Raw genomic sequence first — 20,983 nt, forward strand, 5'->3', positions numbered from 1 at the left:
TAACATTTAGCTGCTACACAAAACAATTCCATCACCGGAAAGATCTATCCAACACTGGCCTTTGGGGAGTTCAGCATTGTACACCCATATCCCTAAGCTATTTCAATATTTGCCACCAACCCACTCATTTAAAGACCTCACATGTGACTGTTTCCAAAGAGTTAACCACATTCAACCTCCCCCTGGTTAAAACTAGCACTACTTAATGCACAAATAGCTATAAAAATGCTATTACTGTAGGAGATACAGCTAATTGGCACACAGGAGAGTACTGACCAAATGATATTGCAGAGAGTTGAGATCGTCAGTATGAGTTCATTTATCCAAGGGAATTGTCACCCAGAATCCTGTCACACCAATAGAAGGACCTGTTAATGAGCCACAAAAGGGAGGAAAAAGAGATGAAAAAAAATTTTAAGAAACACCGTTTTCTTTACTTACTTTGAAACATTTATTTCGTAAGGTTAAAGAAGGATTTCCAAGGAATATGTAAATATAATTTTCTTATATTTATATTAAAATCAACTCCAATAAAGAACCTTGGTATGTAAAACAGAAAACTTGACAGAAACCCCCAGGATGTGTGTGTGTGGGTTTAATTATTTGTAAGGCTATTCTTTACTACAATCAAAAGCTAGCATATTCATAAAGACAGACACCGCATGATTTCACTCATAGGTGGAAGATAAACTAACACACTGACAGAAGGAACAGTTGGTGGTTACCAGGGGGAAAGGCGTTGGGGGGTTGGCAGAAGGGGTGAAGGGACACATTTATATGGTGACTGACAAACAATAATGTAAAACTAAAAGTTCACAATGTTATAAATTATTATGACATTAATAAAAAAAATCTAGCATATTCATAATCCTTGTGGAAATGTTTAGCTATAGATTCTATTACACTATCCATAATTTCACACTAAAAATAATACTTTTAAGTCAGAAACAACTGTAGTGTATTGAACTTGGTTATGGATAATGAATCAGAAAACTTAAATTCTATTCAAGTCTGGTCAGTAACTCACTCTATAGCTTTGGATAACTCACTTCTTACCTCTATAGTATTATTTCCTCACCTGTAAAATGAGCAGGCTCTAGAAAATGATTTTTACAGCCCCTTCCAGTTCCAAAGCTTCCTATGTCGTATACAGCTGTAGTATTCCCATTGATTCAGGGGAGAAAGGAAGAGAGTACAAAAAGAGGAGATAAACATCAAAGAAGAAGTATCAGATAGACGGTCCACTGTTGCATATATGACTTAGCAAACATAAGAAAGAGAAAATTTAGAAGATAAATACAATGCAATCCTAGCCTTTTTTACTGATTATAGAAGTAGTAAATACAAATTGTGAGAAATAGTATAACTGTTTGATGTGAAAGGCAGAGATAAAAGAAAATCTTTTTGCATTATTTACAGCCCTATAACTGCCTGACTAACTCCAAATGCTCATGGAAGTAAAGGAGAAGAAAAGCTTACACAGTGAGGAAAATAATCCTACTAAGATAAAACACAGTTCCATTCCCTCACTGACATGAAACTCCTACAAAGAGTTGGTGCAGGAAAATATACCACATTTTAAAAAGAGCCAGGAGCTAAGAGAATAGATTTTTAAAGTACTCAACACGAAAAAAAAACAAAGAAAGAACACTGCATTGCCCCTAGAAGCTAGGAACTTGGGGGAAAGAGCACAGACAGGGTGTGAGTCTGTAGTGACTTAGGCAATATACCTTCGTGTGTGTAACATCACTCTTCCTTGTCCTTACCTACCTCCGTCCCAGGCTCAGAGACAGAATGAAGAGTAGACCCCTAGGCATAAGAAACAGAAGGAGGAAAGAGATGAAAAGAGGGTAAAAGGATACATAAAACAAGATAATAAAGCACATTAAAATTCTGTAATAGGAAAGCCTGTAAGATATCACAGTAAAAGAACTCTGCTTTCTAAACTGTAAAATATTAAATAAATGTGTGGTAATTTATTAAAAACAAACATTGAAAACTTTAAATTTAAAAAATTAAAAATAAAAAGATCCAGCACAAGATCTGCACAATTGAAAAAGATAAAATAAACATGAAAACAAATGGCAAAGAAAAGACTCCAGAAAAATATTGCCACAAAGCAGATGAAAGTCAGGGCCATATTTGATACCATGAATTTTTTAAACTTACGAGATTGATCAACTTTATAAAAGACACAGAGATTTAAAAGCTCCAAAAGATAAGCCAGAAAAAGAGATTAAATATGAACAGATATATCGCAAAAAAAATAGTAGGAAAAAAATATTCATCACAGATGTTAAGGTAAAATTGGAAAGAGAGCAGGGGAAAGCAACCACTGTTGAAACACAACAGGAGAGAGATAAAGACAGAGAGAAGAGCCTAATGAAATGGAAATGAATTAAGGGAATAAAAGGTGTAGAGAGAAGAAATAGATACGAAAGACGCAATACACACACAATTAGAATCCCAAACTGAAACACAATGGAAGAGAACACATCCTCAAGGCTACCACTTAAGAAGACTTTCCAGAAATAAAAGAAGACTTGACTTTCCAGATTGAGATCATCCCATCCAAAAAACAAAAAGAAACAAATGAACAAAAAACTATGACACAAAATGTTCAACAAGATATAACATTTGAAAAAATACAACACATATTCATGGTGAAAACTTAGCAAACGAGGTGCCCTAAATTGTAAAAGGTAGAAAGCTATTAAGCTTGAAATTTTTAAATAAATCGAGGAAATTTTGAATATATACTGATTTGAACGAAAATGAAAACATTTAGATCAGTGTCCAACTCTTTAAACAAAATCCTCCTCATTCAGGAGGACAATTAGTAATATGAACCAAAAGCCTTAAGTATATGGTTACTCTTTGCCCAGTAGTTACATATCTAAGATTTTATTCCAAGAAAATAATCAGAAAAGTACACAATGATGTATTATAGCATGCTTCCTATTAGTGAAATTTGATGACTCATTACATATACACCAAAGGAAAGCTGGCTTAAAAAATTATGGTACAAACTTCCAGTTGTAAAATAAATAAGTCCTGGTGATGTAATGTACAACATGGTGACTGTAGTTAATAATACCATATTGTATATTTCAAAGTTGCTAAGAGAATAGATCTTAAAAGTTCTCACCATAAGAAAAAGAAATTTGTAACTGTGTGTGCTGATGAATGTTAACTAGATTTACTGTGGTGATCATTTCACAAGATACACAAATATCAAATCATTATGTTGTACACTGGAACTAATATAATGTTATATATCAATTATAACAATAAAAAATAGAAGAAAATTTGTAATACACAAAGCCAAGGACTACAAGTGAGGAGTGCCAATATATCTTTCCTCAAGCTTGAGAGGGTCGGATCTTTCACCTGAGATTCACTGGCAAATTTGTGCAGGGGTGAGGCTCAAGATTTGTCAGAAACATTGATCGCAACCTTGAATATTACTCTTCCCATCTTTTACTAAGAGTCTACTGTTGATGATGATCATTTGGCTGCTCACAGATGGCAGGCTAGTTTCATAACAAGTTGACCAACCTACATGTGAATAATAATACCTTCACTCCACACCTGTCCCTATACATTTGTTAACTCAGAAAGAAAAGTGAGTTATTCTTTGAATAGTTATTTATACTATTTCTGAACAATATACTTATTTTTAGGATCATTATATATAATACATTTTATCACATGGAAAGTTTAATATATTGCTTCATTATAGCTTTATATCTCCAGTTTTGTAATAAATTTTATTTTTAATTTTTACACTTTGTATTTGTTTTTCATTTAGTTATAAACCTGGTTCACATAATATAGGAATATTTTGCATTTTATTCATTTATTCATAAACCAATGTCACCTCTTCTAGTTCCAAAATATTCAATACATTTATAATTTTTTGATATTCACATAGTTTTATTTGCCATATAAATATAATCATAGTTGTTTAGGAAATAATTGGTGTAAAAATAATTATCATACACCGTTAGTGATGTAGGAATTTATATCTTTTGGTCTCAAAACATTTGGTTAATTAATAACTTTAAAGTTTTCTGAGTTGTCCCTCTACGATTTATCCCAAATTTCACCTTCCAATCCTAACTAAATCTAAAACCATAGTACTATCTAAATCTTAGTGTGGATGGGCAAATCCAGAGGTTAGAAGTCTCATTTTCAAAGGTACCTAGGCAATTATCTTCATTTTGCTCATTCCACCAGGTGTATAGACACTGAAAAACTCAAAGGTCATGAATAATAGTACATATGTATATTAGGAGATACATGTCTTTAAGAGTCACTACCAAAGAGAAGAGTATCCAACATTTTGTTTAATGGAAAATGTGCCCAGACTGTGAGATTTCAGCCTTCACCAAAGTCTTTGATAATACACTAGAAGGACATCACATTCCAAGGCTAAATTGACTCCTCCTCAATATTTTCAGGATCCTTAGAGCAAGGGTCTCTATGAAAAACTGACCAGAACAGAGTCCTTGAGGAAAGATTTCACAACAGCTATTGAAATCACTAACTAAACTGAAAAGATTTGTGAAAAGTGTAAAGAGATTAATTTCCAAGAGTAGTCAAGATGAATCTGAATTTCTTGGACTGTGCATGAAAGAACTCTTCCTGAAATTTAAAACCTTACCAAACAGTCTCCTCATTGCCACCTTCATCTCCTTATTTCTAAATGTATAGATAATAGGATTCATAAAAGGAGTGACAAGGGCATCAAAAATGGCTAAAAATTTATCTATGGGTAAGGTAGGGAATGGCCACACATAGACAATAATACAAGGACCAAAGAAAAAGACCACTACAGTGATGTAAGCTGAGAGAGTGGAGAGGGCCTTGGATGAACCACCTGAAGAGTGTTTGCGAACTGTGACCAGGATGAAGAAGTAAGACGCAATCAAGATGAAGAAGATGCCCATGGAAATGAAACCACTGTTGGCAGTGACCAGAAACTCCAATCTATATGTGTCTGCACATGCAAGTTTGATGAACCGAGGAAAATCACAATAAAAGCTATCCATTTTGTTGGGACCACAAAAGGATAAGTTTACAACAAAAGCCAGTGGGGCCACAGAATGGATGAGTCCAATGGTCCAAGCAACAGCCAAAAGGGAACAGCACATTCTTAGGCTCAGGATGGTCAGGTAGTGGAGGGGCTCACAGATAGCAGTGCATCAGTCATAGGCCATGACTATGAGGAGCACCACCTCTGTACCCCCAACAGTGTAAATAAAGAACATCTGAGTAATACATCCTTTCAAGGAGATGACTTTATATTTTCTGAAAAGGTCATAAATCATCTTCGGGGTTGCAATGCTGGAAACACATGTATCAATGAAGGAGAGATTTGCCAGCGAAATGTACAGGGGAAGTGCAAGTGAATGTCTGAGATGATTGCGATCACAATGAGAAGGTTTCCTAGCATACTTGCTATATAAAATACTGTGAAAAACAGAAAAAGAAAAATCTGAATCTCCCAAGAACTGGTGAGTCTCAGCAACAAAAATTCAGACACCACTCAATGATTTCCTCCATCCATCAACTTCACGTGCAAGGCTGACCCTGAAGTTACCTGAAGAGCATAAGAGAGAGAGAAATATAATTTTTACGTTGAAAGGGAAGTTTTGGCTAGAAAGTGACACAAATGTCAAAAAAATAAAGATCGTCTTGCTATTTTACACAGTTACTTAGAGTTTACATAGTACAAGAATCACAGAGAGCCAGCACCAGAAATTTTTCCATGCTTAGATCTTTGGTATCATTTAATCATATGCCTAAAACTTAGTTTGGGCTGTAGCGTATAATCAAGAAATGAAAAAGTAGGCAAAGGCATGTAAGAATGTAAGGAGTGGTGCATCAGGAAATGGAATTATACTTCCTAATTTCTACACCTAAATATGCCACAGAATGGAAATATGTGCAAAAAGGCACAGACAACTGTCTGGAATGGTGAGCTAATTTATTCTTTTTAATGGCTGCCTAATAGTCACAGTGTGGATAGACCATAATTCATTTACTTATTTCCCTATTAAAAAGCATTTACCTTGTTTCTGTTTTCTTTGCCCTTAAAGACAATGCTGCAGGGGCCAGCCCCGTGACTTGGTGGTTAAGTGCACGCGCTCCTCTACTGGCGGCCGGTTCGGATCCTGGGCGTGCACTGACACACCGCTTCTCTGGCCATGCTGAGGCCACGTCCCACATACAGCAACTAGAAGGATGTGCAACTATAACATACAACTATCTATTGGGGCTTTGGGGAAAAAGAGGAGGAGGATTGGAAATAGATGTTAGCTCAGAGCCGGTCTTCCTCAGCAAAAAGAGGAGGATTAGCATGGATGTTAGCTCAGGGCTGATCTTCCTCACAAAAAAAAAAAAGACAACGCTGCAAATGAATATGCATACGTATATATACATTCTTGTGTATTAACACTTTTCTTTCTGTGTCATACATTCCCAGGAGTGGGATTGCTGGGTCAAAGTACATATATTATTAATTTTAGTAGTTTTTCCTGATTGCTTTCCAAAAAGACTGTAACAACACATATTTCCACAAGAATAAATGTTAACCCTTTTACAAACTATTGCCAGTATAGTGGATGTAAAGTGATAGCTCACTGTTACTCTAATTTTCATCTCTCTGACAACCAGTGAATTTGAACATGTGTTTTCTCACTATTTGGATTTGCTTTTCTGTGAATTGCCTGTTCATGTCTTTCCCTATTTCCTTATATGCTTTTCTTGTCAATTTTTAAGGGCTCTTTTTATATTATAGATTTTGAGATTGTGTCATTTGTTATGTATTTTTTCTAAATCAATTACCCATTCATTTTATTTATGATTTCTTTTGCTGTACCCAAGTTTTAATTGTTATATGATTAAAAATAGCTATTGCTTATTTTATAGCTACTGAGTTGAGTCTTAGTTAAGATCATTCTAGCTCCTGGATCATACCTGTACACCCTTGTATTTTCTTTCAATATTTTATCATTTTTTGTTTTCTATTTAGAACTGTGCTCTATTATTTTTGTATATGTTTTAAAATATGTCTCCTTGTAATTTCTTCCTGATGAATAGAATTGCAATAGAACTACCATGTGTTAAATGATCCATTCTTTCCTCACTAAATTTAACTACCATTTTTGCATTATGCTAAATTCACAGATATTTTGGGATTTGCTTCTGAATTCTTTATTCTGTTTCCACTGATATATTTGTATATTTCTGTAGAAACGTCAGAGAATTTCACAACAGTGGCTTTTTACTATGTCTTTATATCTGATAAAGCAAGTCCCTCCTACACTGTTATTTTTGATGCTTTGCTATTCTTGAGCATATATTATTCCATATAAACTTTAAGATCATTTTATTCAATCCCCCCCAAAAAAAATTCCGTTGGACTTCTGATTTGAATTGCATTAAATTTATATATTAACTTTGAATGAAGTAGCATTATTATGATGGTGTCTTCTCGTTCAAGGACATGGTTCACTCATCCATTTATTCAAACCTGTTTCATGTCCTCCAACAAGATTTTGTCTTTTTTTTTCCATATGTGTTCTATGCCTTCTTTGTTCAAATTATTCCTGTATATTTTACAGCCCTTTTTCGTGGCCTTATGAATCGATCTCTTTTCTCATTTCTATTTCTAGGTTCTTCTTGCTAGAATGGAAAAAGTTATTTCTTTTTGTCTGTTACATGTAGCCACCTTACTACATTCTGTTATTGAGTGTAATAGTTTTTTTATTGTAATATCTTGGGTTTTCTAGGTTTATAATAATGTCATCAGCAAAAAGAGATAAGTTTCTCATATTCAGTTTTTACTGATGTGATTAAGATGGTATTCACTTCATCACTCCCTTATTAACATGGAAGTCCTACCATACTTTCCTATTTTTTCATGTTTATCATCCCTTTTCCAGTGACACATTCCTCTACTCTTATTTTAAAATAAGATGCCAACTATTTTCCCTACCAAAATGTTCTATTTCCTTCCTATTTTCCCTCAACACCAATTGAAATGAGATCTTTAAAATACTTTCCTCCCCTTTTTCTCACCTCGTCTCCCCATTTAAATTAAATCCATTCCTTTTTATCGCTCTGGAACTGCTATTTGTTTTACATATTATGTCTCCTGAATCTATCCTCCCTATTTTGCTACCTTTCATGATTTTCATCTTTATCCTATGTCCTTTAAGATCTCCATTGCATCTAATCTTCCAGCCTCAAATTTGGATTTCAAAAACAATCATTCCCTGTTTAAGTTCACCTGAATTGTCCAGCTCCAAAGGGTCTTGTTTATATAGTGGGTGAATCCTTTCATGTGCTATTATTTTTTTTACTGAAATTAGCATCTGCTTCTTCCAGCAGCTCTGTATCCAACATCGGCCTAATATAACATATACTTAATATGTGTTTTATACATAAAATTATAATACTTGAGATGAACCTTCAGAAATTATCTATATCAACCATCCAATTCCAAGATTAAAAATGCATTTCTTCAGGAACATTCTAATCTTGTATATAATGAATATAGTAATCCCAAAATATATAACCAAAAATTAATAAATACAAAATTTTTCCAACATAATAGAATACAATACATTCCTTATACCATCTGTAACTCTACAATACGTTCCTTATACCATCTATAACTCAAGTACACAAAAAAAATAGCATTGCTTTGGATTTGAACAATTATGAACAATATTAATGATTGAATAGACAATCATGATCTAAGTGAAATAATGGAACTCTGTACCCAACAATTGAATAATACACATAGTTTTCAAACACACGTGCAGGAATTACACAAACTGACCAAGGAAGAGAACATAGTAAGTCTTAACATATTTCAAAGAATCGATATCAGTTAGACCTAAATCTCTGATCACAATATTATCGAGTTATAAGTCTATGAAAGAGATTTTTTTCTGATTGTCATACATTTTCAAATTTTCAAAGTTCTAAATAATTTGTGTTTCAATAAAAACTTTGTGGAAATTTTAAAATGCTTAGAACTGAACTTGTGGAATAGGAAAGCCTACATGTACTTCAGTGGAAATGCATATCTGAGAAAAGAAAAAAGCCAAAAAGTTAAATATCTAAATTTCCAACATAAGAAGTTAGAAAAGGAATAGAATAAATTCAGAGGAAGTAGAATAGAAAAGAGCAGAAACCAAAGAACCTGAAAATAAATATAAAATAGAGAAGATCAACAAAGCCAAAAGTTGGTTCTGTTAAAAGACTAATAATTAGACAAATCTTTTGTCAACTTAATCATGCAAAACAAAATTATATATTTGTATGTCTTTTCTGACGAAATGTCTGTTCAAGTCCTTTGCTTATTTTTCAATTGGCTTATTTGGTTTTTTGCTATTGAGCTGTTTGAGTTTCTTATATATTTTGGAAAATAACCTCTTATCAGATATATGGTTTGCAAATACTTCCTCCCATTTCATATGTTCCCTTTTCACTTTGTTAATTGTTTCCTTTGCTGTGCAGAAACTTTTTAGTTTGATGTAGTCCCACTTGTTTATTTTTATTTTTGCTACCTGTGCTTTTGGTGTTATATCCAAGAAATCATCGCCAATCATTGACCAATGTCAAGAAGTTTCACCTATGTTTTCTCCTAGGAGTTTTATAGTTTCAGATCTTATATTTAAGTCTTTATTCATTTTGAGTTGATTTTTGTGTATGGTGTAAGTTAGGGATCCAATTTCATTTTTTGCACGTGGACATCTAGGTTTCCCAACACAATTTGTTAAAGAGACTATCCTTTCCCCATTGTGTATTCTTGGCGTTCTTTTCAAAGGTCAGCTGACTGTATATGCATGGATTTATTTCTGTGTTCTCTATTCTGTTCCATTGGTCTATATGTGTGTCTTTATACCAGTACCATATGGTTTTAATTACTCTAGCTTTGTAATATACTTTGAAATCAGAATGTGTGTTCCCTCCAGCTTTGTTCTTCTTTCTCAAGATCATACAAATGGTCAACTGGTATATGAAAAGATCCTCAGCATCATTAATTTTCCTACAAATGCAAATCAAAACTATGATGAAATATCACCTCACATCTGTTAGGATGGCTATTACCAATATACATATATATAACAAGTGTTGGTGATGATACGGAGAAATTGGAACTCTCATATATTGTTGTTGGGAATGTAAATTGGTATAGCCATTGTGGAAAATAGTATAGAGGTTCCTCAAAAATTAAAAATAGAACTAACATATGAGTATCTTGAAGAGATAACTACTCTCCCATGTTCATTGCAGCATTATTCACAATAACCAAGATATGGAAACAACCCAAGTGTGTATCATCAGATGAAGGGATAAAGAAAACATGGTATTTACATTCAGTGGAATATTATTCAGCCTTTAAAAAGAAAAAGAAGGAACTCCTGCCATTTGTGACAACAAGAATAAACCTAGAGGACATTATGCTAAGTGGAATAAGCCATTCACAGAAGGATAAATACTGCATGATTCCACTTACATAAGGTATCTAAAATAGTCAAATATAGAAGTAGAGAATAAAATAGTGCTTGCCAAGGGCTGGGAAATGAGGAATTGTTTTCCAATGGGCAAAAAAATTGAATTATTATCGATGAATAAGTTCTACAGATCTGCTGTACAACATAATTCCTAAAGTTTAAACTATATTGTATTATACGCTTCAAAATGTGTTAAAAGGGTAAACTTAATGTTAAATGTTCTTACCACAAAAAAAAAGAGAAATGAAAAAAAAACTAAGAGACACAAGGAAACTTTGGGAGATGTTGCATGTCTATTACCTTGAATGTGGTGATGGTATCACAAATGTTTGAATATGTTCAAATTCATAAAATTGTATACATGAGAAAGACAAGTACAGAGAGAGAGAGAGAGAACCAAGAAGAGAATATATCTACATGATACAGATATATCGTAAGTAATAATAATAATAAAACTACCACAAAAAAATTATGCCAATGAATTTTAAAACCAAAAAGATGAAATAGACAAATTATTTAAGTATAAATATAACTAATCAGCACTCATTCAAGAAAATAATAGAAGGCCTGAAAAATTTTATATTCTTAGAAAAACTGAAGAAATAATTACAATATTTTGTCACAGAGAAAACAGAGCTCAGGTAGTTTTACTAAGGAAGCAGTTCTACCAAAATTTCAAAAACAGATAATTCTAATCTTTTTTTTTGGTGAGGAAGATCAGCCCTGAGCTAACATCCATGCCAATCCTCCTCTTTTTGCTGAGGAAGACTGGCCCTGAGCTAACATCCGTGCCCATCTTCCTCCACTTTATGTGGGATGCCGCCACAGCATGGCCTGACAAGCGGTGCATCAGTGAGTGCCCATGACCCAAACGTGGGGAGCCAGCAGCGGAACATGCGCACTTAACCGCTATGCCATGGGGCTGGCCCGATAATTCTAATATTATACAAACTCTCCTTGATAACAAAATGGAAGGATATTCCTCCAATTATTCTTTGAGACTAGTATAATCATGAATCAAAACTAGTCAAAGAAGCACGAGAAAGAAAAATTGGAGGCCAATCTCAATCTTGAGCATAGATACAACGCCCTCCCCGAAAATTGCAAACTTTATCCATTTGTGAATAATAAAGAATATATATAATGAAAAAGTTGGATTTATCCTAGGAGTATAAGATTGACTTAAAATTACAAAATGTATTAATGTAGATAACCATATTAACAGATTACAGAGAAAAACTGATCATGTCATAAATGCAAACAAAAAGCATTTGATAAAATTCACCACCCATTCATAATTTAAAAGAAAAAAAATTAGCTAATTAGGTATACAAGGGACCATCCTTAACCCAAAAAAGGAGATCTACCAAAAATCTACAGCAAACATCATTCTTAATAAAGGATTTACTAATAATGATGAAAATGCAAATTAAGACCACAATGAGATACAATTTTATATTCATTAGATTGGAAAAATTAATCTTATAATAGCAAGAACGGAGTAATTGCTGGAAGCGGAAATTCCTTCAACCACTCTGGAATATAATTTGACATTATTGTATAAAGTTGAACATTCTCATTCCCTATGTCCCAGAAATAATAATCCTAGGAATATGCCCCAAAAAACTCTGGAACATATATATAAAGAGACATGTACATGAATGTATACTGTTCTATTAGAAAAAGATCTGTAAAATGTCCATCACAAAAGAATTGATAAATAAACTGTGGCATATTCTCATAATGGAATATTAAAGAAAAGTACAAGTGAATAAACTACAGTTACATGCAACAATGCAAACAAATTTTAGAAACATAATACTGAGGGAAAGATACAAATAGCAAAAATATTCACACAGAATGAAACTATGTATATAAACTTTACAAATGAGCAAAATTAAACCACATGTTGTTTATGGATATCTACTTTTTTAATAACATTATTTTTCAGAAAAGCAAAGGAAACATAAAAAATCCAGAAAAGTGATTGCTTTTGGGTGGGTGGCAAGGTAAAGGGATGGGAGATGGGAGAGTAGTTACAATGATAGATGAGCTCGCAAGTATTTACATAGTATGCTTTTTAAGTCAAATATACTTTATGTATTTTATAAATATGTAATATTTCATAACAAGAAGTAGGAAAATTTTTAAATTAGATCAGCACGTAGCATTTTTTATCTTTCAGATTTGCAAAGATTCAAATTAGTTATATATCCATTGTTTGCAAAGGTGGAAGCAACTAGTACTCTAATTCACTGTTGGTGATGGAATTTTAAGTCAACCCAACCACATTAAAGGGCACTTTTGCAATACGTAATCAAATCTTACAAATACATTTTGACACAGCAATTTCATTTCTATTAAGTTGTTGTGAGGAAGTAATCAAAGCCATGTATAATAAGGAGATATGTCAAGAATATTCATGGCAGAACAGTTGACAACTAAAAATTGGAAATAACTAAATGTCAGCAATGAAGTATTGACTAAAGCTATATGGCTATATCCGTACAATATATTACCACACAGCCACCAAGAACTACACGCTAGAAGTAGATTTATCAGCATGAAAAGACTTACATGTCATATTATGAAATGGATTGTAGAACAATGTGATCTTATTTTGTATAATTTTTTAAATGCATAAAGGAAAATCCAAAAAGAAATATACCAACATTTTGACAGTTATATTTGAGTGAGATGATTTTTGGTGATTTTCTTTCATTTCTTCCTTGTGCTTATCTATATGGAACCTAAAAATGTACTTTAGACTTCACCAGTTTGTTATCCTGAATAAGTTGATTTCAACACTTGTGCTAAATCTACTAGATTTTCCTATTCCTTTTCATTCCTTATGATTCGGAAGGAAAGAGTTGTTTCTTTTTCCTTCTCAGCTTTTATTTACCATTGTTCTTTGGGCAAACACAAATAATTATTGACTTCCCACCATAGGCCAGGCATCCCTCTAGGTATAAAGAACAAAAAATCATGTTTTCTACTTTATGGACCTTTTTTATCCTGTGGAAAGAAACAAAAAATAATTAACAAAATAATCTTTCAAATAGATACAAGGTTATGAAGACATTAAACAAAGCATGCAATAGAGAATGACTAGACTAGGAAGGCAAGGGGAAACTTTTTTAGATGGGAAGGCTTTTTTGGAGTCATTTTTTGGAGACACTCAAGCTGAAACCTGAATGATGAGAAGAAGCCAGCCCTGCATATACCCAGGCAAAGCACACTGCAGATGGAGGCCAGTGTACAGATCTCAGACCACAAGCTTGGTGTATTCAAGTAACAGAAAGTCCAAAAGGGCTAAGAAGAGCAAAAATAGGTCAATGAAGTTGGCAGGGCAAAATCCGGTCAGGTTTGGGGACCCTGATTAGGCAATGAGGTAGAGTAGCTATCCATCCCCCATCATGCTGTGGTGTCAACCTGTCCTTAGCCTCCTGAGCTGTCCATGAGTTTCTCTCCTTCCCAGGGCTGCACTTACCTCAGAAATCTGGTCAGCGTGGGCTCTAGCCCTGTTCCATAACATTCACAAATCCATGAATCCCCTCTATTCAGACCCTTTTGAGTCTGCGCACATTACTTCCTTACCTGCAGTGAATTTTTGCCTCATAGACCGTTGTCCTTTCCTACAACTGAATTGTATACTTCTAACACAATTTTCCACAGTTCCTGACACAGGATTTAGAACATAGTAAGTATTCAATACCTTTTTTGATTAATTGAATTTCCATTTATGCAATTTTTTTTTTAATTTTTTGTTTATTGCAGTAACATTGGTTTATAACATTGTAAAAATTTCAGGTGTTTTTTAAGCTAGTCAGCTTGGTAACTTCTTCCAGCACATTAAAAAGCATTGTAGGGGCCGGCCCCATGGCTTAGCGGTTAAGTGCACGTGCTCCGCTCCTGGCGGCCCAGGTTCGGAACCCAGGCGCGCACTGACGCACCGCTTCTCCGGCCATGCTGAGGCCGCATCCCACATACAGCAACTAGAAGGATGTGCAGCTATGACATACAACTATCTACTGGGGCTTTGGGGGGAAAATAAATAAATAAAAATCTTTAAAAAAAAAAAAAAAAAAAGCATTGTAGATAACCAAAAGAAGCTTCATGCAACTATGACATAGCATATAAGAAGACAATTTGAATATAAGAGGAAGAAAGTATAGGAAGTAAATTGAATTGTGGCATTTTGAAGTCTCTACATCTGGGTAATTTTCTCATTTAAAATATTCTACTCCTGGATCCGGCCTGGTTGCATAGTGGTTGAGCTCACGCACTCCACTTCAGTGGCCAGGGGTTTGTGGGTTCAGATGCCAGGTGCAGACCTACACACTGCCCATCAAGCCATGCTGTGGTGGCATCCCACATACAAAATAGAGGAATATTGGCACAGAATTCAGCTCAGCAACAATCTTCATCAAGCAAAAAGAGAAAGATTGGCAACAGATGTTAGCTCAGGGCCAATCTTCCTCACCAAAAAAAAAAAAAATAGTTCTACCCCTGTTAGGAAAAGAGCAAGTTCTTGATCAAAGTCTGATGAATGGAGTTAGAAAGGAAAGAAATAATTCGTAGACAGACGAAAGAAGGCCATCAAAACTGAGAAGTGGTTTTAATATTTTATTTCATTTTATTGACAGGCATTTATATAGCACTATACACCAAGAATTGTTTAAAGCACTTTACAAATATTAATTAAATTCATCTTTGCACTTTTGAGGAAGGTAACTTTAGCCATAATGAAGTGCCGTTTTTGTAAGCCAAAAACAGTCAAGGAGTGACAGCAGAGCCATGGTGGAATGAGTTGTTCCCTTTGCCTCTACCCTCTAAGTTACAACCAATGGGACATCCATTGACCAAGAGAGTATGCCCTACACACCACAACAGGATGCCTAAGAGATCCCTGCATCTATCTATACATCTAAAGGTGGGTGGACTGGACCCCTGGGAAGAAATAGAACTAGGGTAGCAGACACCATCCTCCTGGCAGCAGTAATCCAGGGTGCAGATCCTCACACTGGCCCGCAATCCTGTGAGCATTTGCAGTGGAGGTAGAGAAACAAACAGGCGCAGCTTGTTCCCTGCCTGTCTACCAAAAGATCCAGCCCGTGCACCTCTTCCCTATCCCCTGGCTGTGGCCAGGTCTGTCCAACAGTGGGTATAGTATACAAAACTTGGATTTTCCTGGCTGGGGTGGGGCGCCCTGACCTGAGGTTTCAAAATACACTGGCTAATGCCAGAGACCAGAGGCTGCACAGTGAGCAGCAACAAAATTCTGTCCCTGCTTATCCCCTGATCCCCCATAGTGGTGGCATGTGGAATCTGTGACCAGAGGCTTCAAGAACCACAGCAGAACCAGTGACCCAGCTCTCAGTTGCAAGACCCCCAACACCAGCACCACCAGTAGCAGGGACTGCATACAAGTCCCCAGGTCCCCAGGCCTGTGTCAGCAACAGTGACTCTTGAACCAAGCACCACTGGCAGCAGTGCAACAAGCACCCAAAGACAACCCAGGAGCAGTAGCACAGGTGGTGCATGGGGCAGCAGCATCCAAGCCCATTGAGAGCCTGCAGAGAGCCAATGGAGGAACACAAGACCCACGTGACCTCGGAAGCAACAGACATGCTCACAGCCTGGTGACCCCGGTGACAATACCTGACACTGCAGCAACATTGAAGCAGCAAGACACCAGCAACTGCAGAGGCACAAGCAGCACAAAGAGGCCACTGACAATGCCTCTGACAGAAGCAGTGGAGGGTACAAAGTTCAGGCTCTCAGATACAACCAGAAGCAGCTCAGAAGCAAAATAACCAAAGTCTTACCCAAATAAGAAAAGTGCTTGCATAAATGCACTGGCAGAGAACCAATTCATCAAATACCATTAAGAACTACAATAACAAAGAAGAACAGAAGGAGAATAACAACTTTCCAGAAACCAAACTTGAAGTCCCAGAAGAATACAATCTAACTGACAGAGAATTCAAAATAGCTGTCATAAATAAACTCAATGAGTCACAAGAAAACTCAGAAAGACAGTTCAGTGAGCTCAGGAATAAAATTAATGAACAGAAGGAGTACTTCACAAAAGAGACTGAAACTCTAAAAAAAAAAAAAAAACAGAAATTCTGGAGATGAAGAAAACAATGAGATAAAAAATAATGTAGAAAACATTAAAAATAGAGCAGACTTTATGGAGGAAAGAATCAGTGACCTCAAAGATAGAAACCTAGAAGTGATTCAGATAGAGGAGGAGAGAGAACTAAGATTTTTAATAAAATAAGAAATTCTTTGAGAAATATCTGACTCAGTTAGGAAAAGTAACATACGGATTATGGGTATCCCAGCGGGAGAAGAGAAGGAGAAAGAAGCAGAGAGCTTGTTCAAGGAAATAATAGCTGAGAACTTCCCAAACCTGAGGAAGGAACTGGACATGCAAGTACGTGACACTAATAGAACTCCTAATTACATCAGTGCAAAAAGACCTTCTCCAAGGCATATAATATTAAAGCCATCAAAAGTCAATGACAGGGGCCGGCCCCGTGGCTTAGCGGTTAAGTGTGCACGCTCTGCTACTGGCAGCCCGGGTTCGGATCCCGGGTTCGCACCGACGCACTGCTTCTCCGGCCATGCTGAGGCTGTGTCCCACATACAGCAACTAGAAGGATGTGCAACATGACATACAACTATCTACTGGGGCTTTGGGGAAAAAAGGAGGAGGATTGGCAATAGATGTTAGCTCAGAGCCGGTCTTCCTCAGCAAAAAGAGGAGGATTAGCATGGATGTTAGCTCAGGGCTGATCTTCCTCACAAAAAAAAAAAAGTCAATGACAGGGGCCAGCTCAGTGGCACAGTGGCTAAGTTCCCATGCTCCCCTTCAGCAGCCCAGGGTTTGCAGGTTCAGATCCTGGGTGCAGACCTACACACCACTCATCAAGCCATGCTGTAGCAAGCATCCCACATACAAAATAGAGGAAGACTGGCATGGATGTTAGCTCAGAGCCAATCTTCCTCACGAAGAAAAAAAAAGTAAATGGCAAAGAAAAAATATTAAAAGTAGCAAGACAGAAGAAAATAACCTACAAAGGAACACCTATCAGGATTTCAGTGGATTTCTCAGCAGAAACCTTACATGCTAGGAGAGAATGGAGTGATATATTCAGTATATTGAAAGTCAAAAACTATCAGCCAAGAATACTCTACCCAGCAAAATTATCCTTCAGATATGATAGAGATATAAAAGCTTTCCCAGACAAACAAAAGCTGAGGGAGCTCATCACCAGTATACCTGAAATATAAGAAGTGTTGAAAGGAGCCTTCCTACCTGAAACAAAAAGGCAAGGTTTATGAAGCTTTGAGCAAGGAGATAAATAGACAGAAAGAAACAGAAAGTTGCAGCTACATATCAGAATAAGTTAGTAAACACTTAATTATAACATAAAGGAGAAAGGGAAAGAAAGCATCATAAATAACTATAAACACTTCAATTTAGTAACAAACTCACAACACAAAAAAGAATAACTCGTGACAACAATAACGCAGAAGGGGAAGAGGAAAGAGATGGAACCTGCTTAGGCTAATGGAGATAAGAGGCTATCAGAAAATGGACTATCTCATCTATGAGATCTTTTATACAAACCTCATGGTAATCACTAAACAAAAAATCAGAGCAGAGTCAAAAATCATAAATAAAGATAAAACTGAAAAAACCATCACAGAAAACCACCAAATGGAAATGGAAGACAGAAATACAAGCAAAAAGAAACAATGGAAATATAGAACAAACACAAAACCAGAGAGAAAATGACAGTATTAAGCCCTCATATATCAATAATCACTCTAAATATAAATGGATTGAATTCACCAAACAAAAGACACAGAATGACTGGATAGATTAAAAAACACACCCAACAATTGCTTCCTCCAGGAAACACATCTCAGCTCTAAAGACAAACAGAGGGTCAGAGTGAAGGGATGGAAGATGATACTCCAAGTAAATGGAAAGCAAAAGAAAACAGATGTAGCTATACTTATAACAGACAAAGCAGACCTTAAGATAAAAAAGAAAATGAGAGACAAAGAGGGGCAGTATATAATGATAAAAAGGACATTCCACCAAGAGGACACAACACTTATTAAAATATATTCACCTAACACAGGAGCACCAAAGTGTATAAAGCAACTATTAACAGACTTAAAGGGAGAAATCGACAGAAACACAACAGTAGTAGGGAACCTTAACACCCCACTTATGTCAATGGATAGATCATCCAGACAGAAAGTCAACAAGGAAACAGTGGACTTAAATGAAACACTAGACCAGATGGACTTAATAGATATATATACAACATTCCATCCAAACACAGCAGAACACACATTCTTCTCAAGTGCACGTGGAACATTCTCAAAGATAGGCCATATGTTGGGAAACAAGGCAAGCTTCAATAAAATTAAGGAGACTGAAATCATATCAAGCATCTTTTCCAAACACAATGCTCTGAAACTAGCAACTAAAAAAAAAAGCTGGGAAAGTCACAAATATGTGGAGACTAAACAACATGCTTCTGTACAACTATTGGGTCAATGAAAACATCAAAGAAGAAATCAAAAAATACCTGGAGACAAATGAATATGAGAACACAGCACACCAACTCTTATGGCATGCAGTAAAAGCAATACCAAGAGGGAAATTTATAGGAATACAAGCCTACCTCAAGAAACAAGAAAAATCTCAAAAATAATCTTACACTATACCTAAAAAAACTAGAAAAAGAAGAACAAATACAGTCCAAAGTCAGTAGGAGGAAGAAATAATAAAAATCAGAGCAGAAAAAAAAGAAATAGAGACTAAGAAAACAATAGAAAGGATCAATGAAACTAAGAGCTGGTTCTTTGAGAAGATAAACAAAATTGATGAGCCCTTAGCCAGATCCACTAAGAATAAAAGAGAAAATACTCAAATAAATAAAATCAGAAATGAAAGAGGAAAAATTCCAACAGACACCACAGAAATACAAAGGATTATAAGAGAATACTATGAAAAGCTGTATGCCAAAAAGCTGGGTAACCTAGAAGAAATAGATAAATTCTTAGAATCATACAACCTCCCAAAACTGAATCAAGAATAAATAGAGAATCTGAAAAGACCAATCACATGCAAAGAGATTGAAACAGGAATCAAAAACCTCCCAAAAGACAAAAGTCCAGAACAGATGTCTTCTCTACTGAATTCTAACATTCAATGAAAACTAATACCTATCCTCCTCAAACTGTCCCAAAAAATTGAAGAGGGTAGGATGCTTCCTAACTCATTTTATGAGGCCAACATCACTCCGATACCAAAACCAGAGAAGGACAACACAAAAAAAGAAAATTATGGGCCAATATCGCAAATAAACATAGATGCAAAAATCCTCAACAAAATACTAGCAAATCAACAATACACTAAAAGGATCATATACCACAATCAAGTGGATTTACTCCAGGGATGTAGGGATGGTTCAACATCTGCAAATCAACCAATGTGATATACCACAATAGATGCAGAGAAAGCATTTCACAAGATCCAACATCCATTTCTGATAAAAACTCTCAGTAATATGAGTATAGAAGAAAGTACCTCAACATAATAAAGACCATATATGACAAAGCCACAGCTAACATTATACTCAATGGTGAAAAACTGAAAGCTATTCCTTTGAGAATAGGAAGAAGAAAAGGTGGCCCACTCTCACCACTCTTACTCAACATAGTGCTGGAAGTTATAGCCAGAGCAATTAGGCAAGAAAAAGAAATAAAAGGGATCCAAATGGGAAAGGAAGAAGTAAAAGTGTCACTCTTCCAGGATAACATGATTCTATATATAGAAAACCCTAAAGAATCCACCAAAAAAGTATTAGAATTCTGTGAAAAATATTGTTGGAACTTTGATAGGGATTGCATTGAATCTATAGATTGCTTTAGGAAGCATGGACTTCTTAACTATGTTAATTCTTCCAATCCAAGGGCATGGAATATCTTTCCACTCCTTTGTGTCTTCTTCAATTTCTTTCAGCAGTGTTTTACAGTTTTCAGTTTAAAGATATTTCACCTCTTTGGTTAAGTTTATTCCTAGGTATTTTATTCTTTTCGTTGCAATTGTAAATGGGACTGTATTCTTAATTTCTCTTTCTGCTACTTCGTTGTTAGTGTATAGAAATGCAACTGATTTGTAGGTTGATTTTGTATCCTGTAACTTTGCTGTAGTTGTTGATTATTTCTAATAGTTTTCTTTTGGATTCTTATGGTGAACACGATACAGTCTATACAGAAACTGAAATCTAGTGAGGTCCACCTGAAATTTATAAATTGTTGTAAGCCAAGATGACCTCAATAAAATAAATTTTTAAAAAAGAATTTTATTGACAATTGTAGTTGCTGCTAGAAAATTTTCCCAAATTGAA

At 35.4% G+C, this 20,983-nt stretch overlaps 1 pseudogene; it reads right to left on the reverse strand.

The window, feature by feature from the left end:
• Positions 1-4,601: 4,601 nt before the first annotated feature.
• Positions 4,602-5,572, reverse strand: LOC101399177 (olfactory receptor 4F3/4F16/4F29-like; annotated as a pseudogene).
• Positions 5,573-20,983: the final 15,411 nt, after the last annotated feature.

The sequence above is a fragment of the Ceratotherium simum genome, chromosome 3 (genome assembly GCF_057802395.1).
Source record: "Ceratotherium simum simum isolate JZ-2026a chromosome 3, ASM5780239v1, whole genome shotgun sequence".
Lineage (NCBI taxonomy): Eukaryota > Metazoa > Chordata > Mammalia > Perissodactyla > Rhinocerotidae > Ceratotherium > Ceratotherium simum.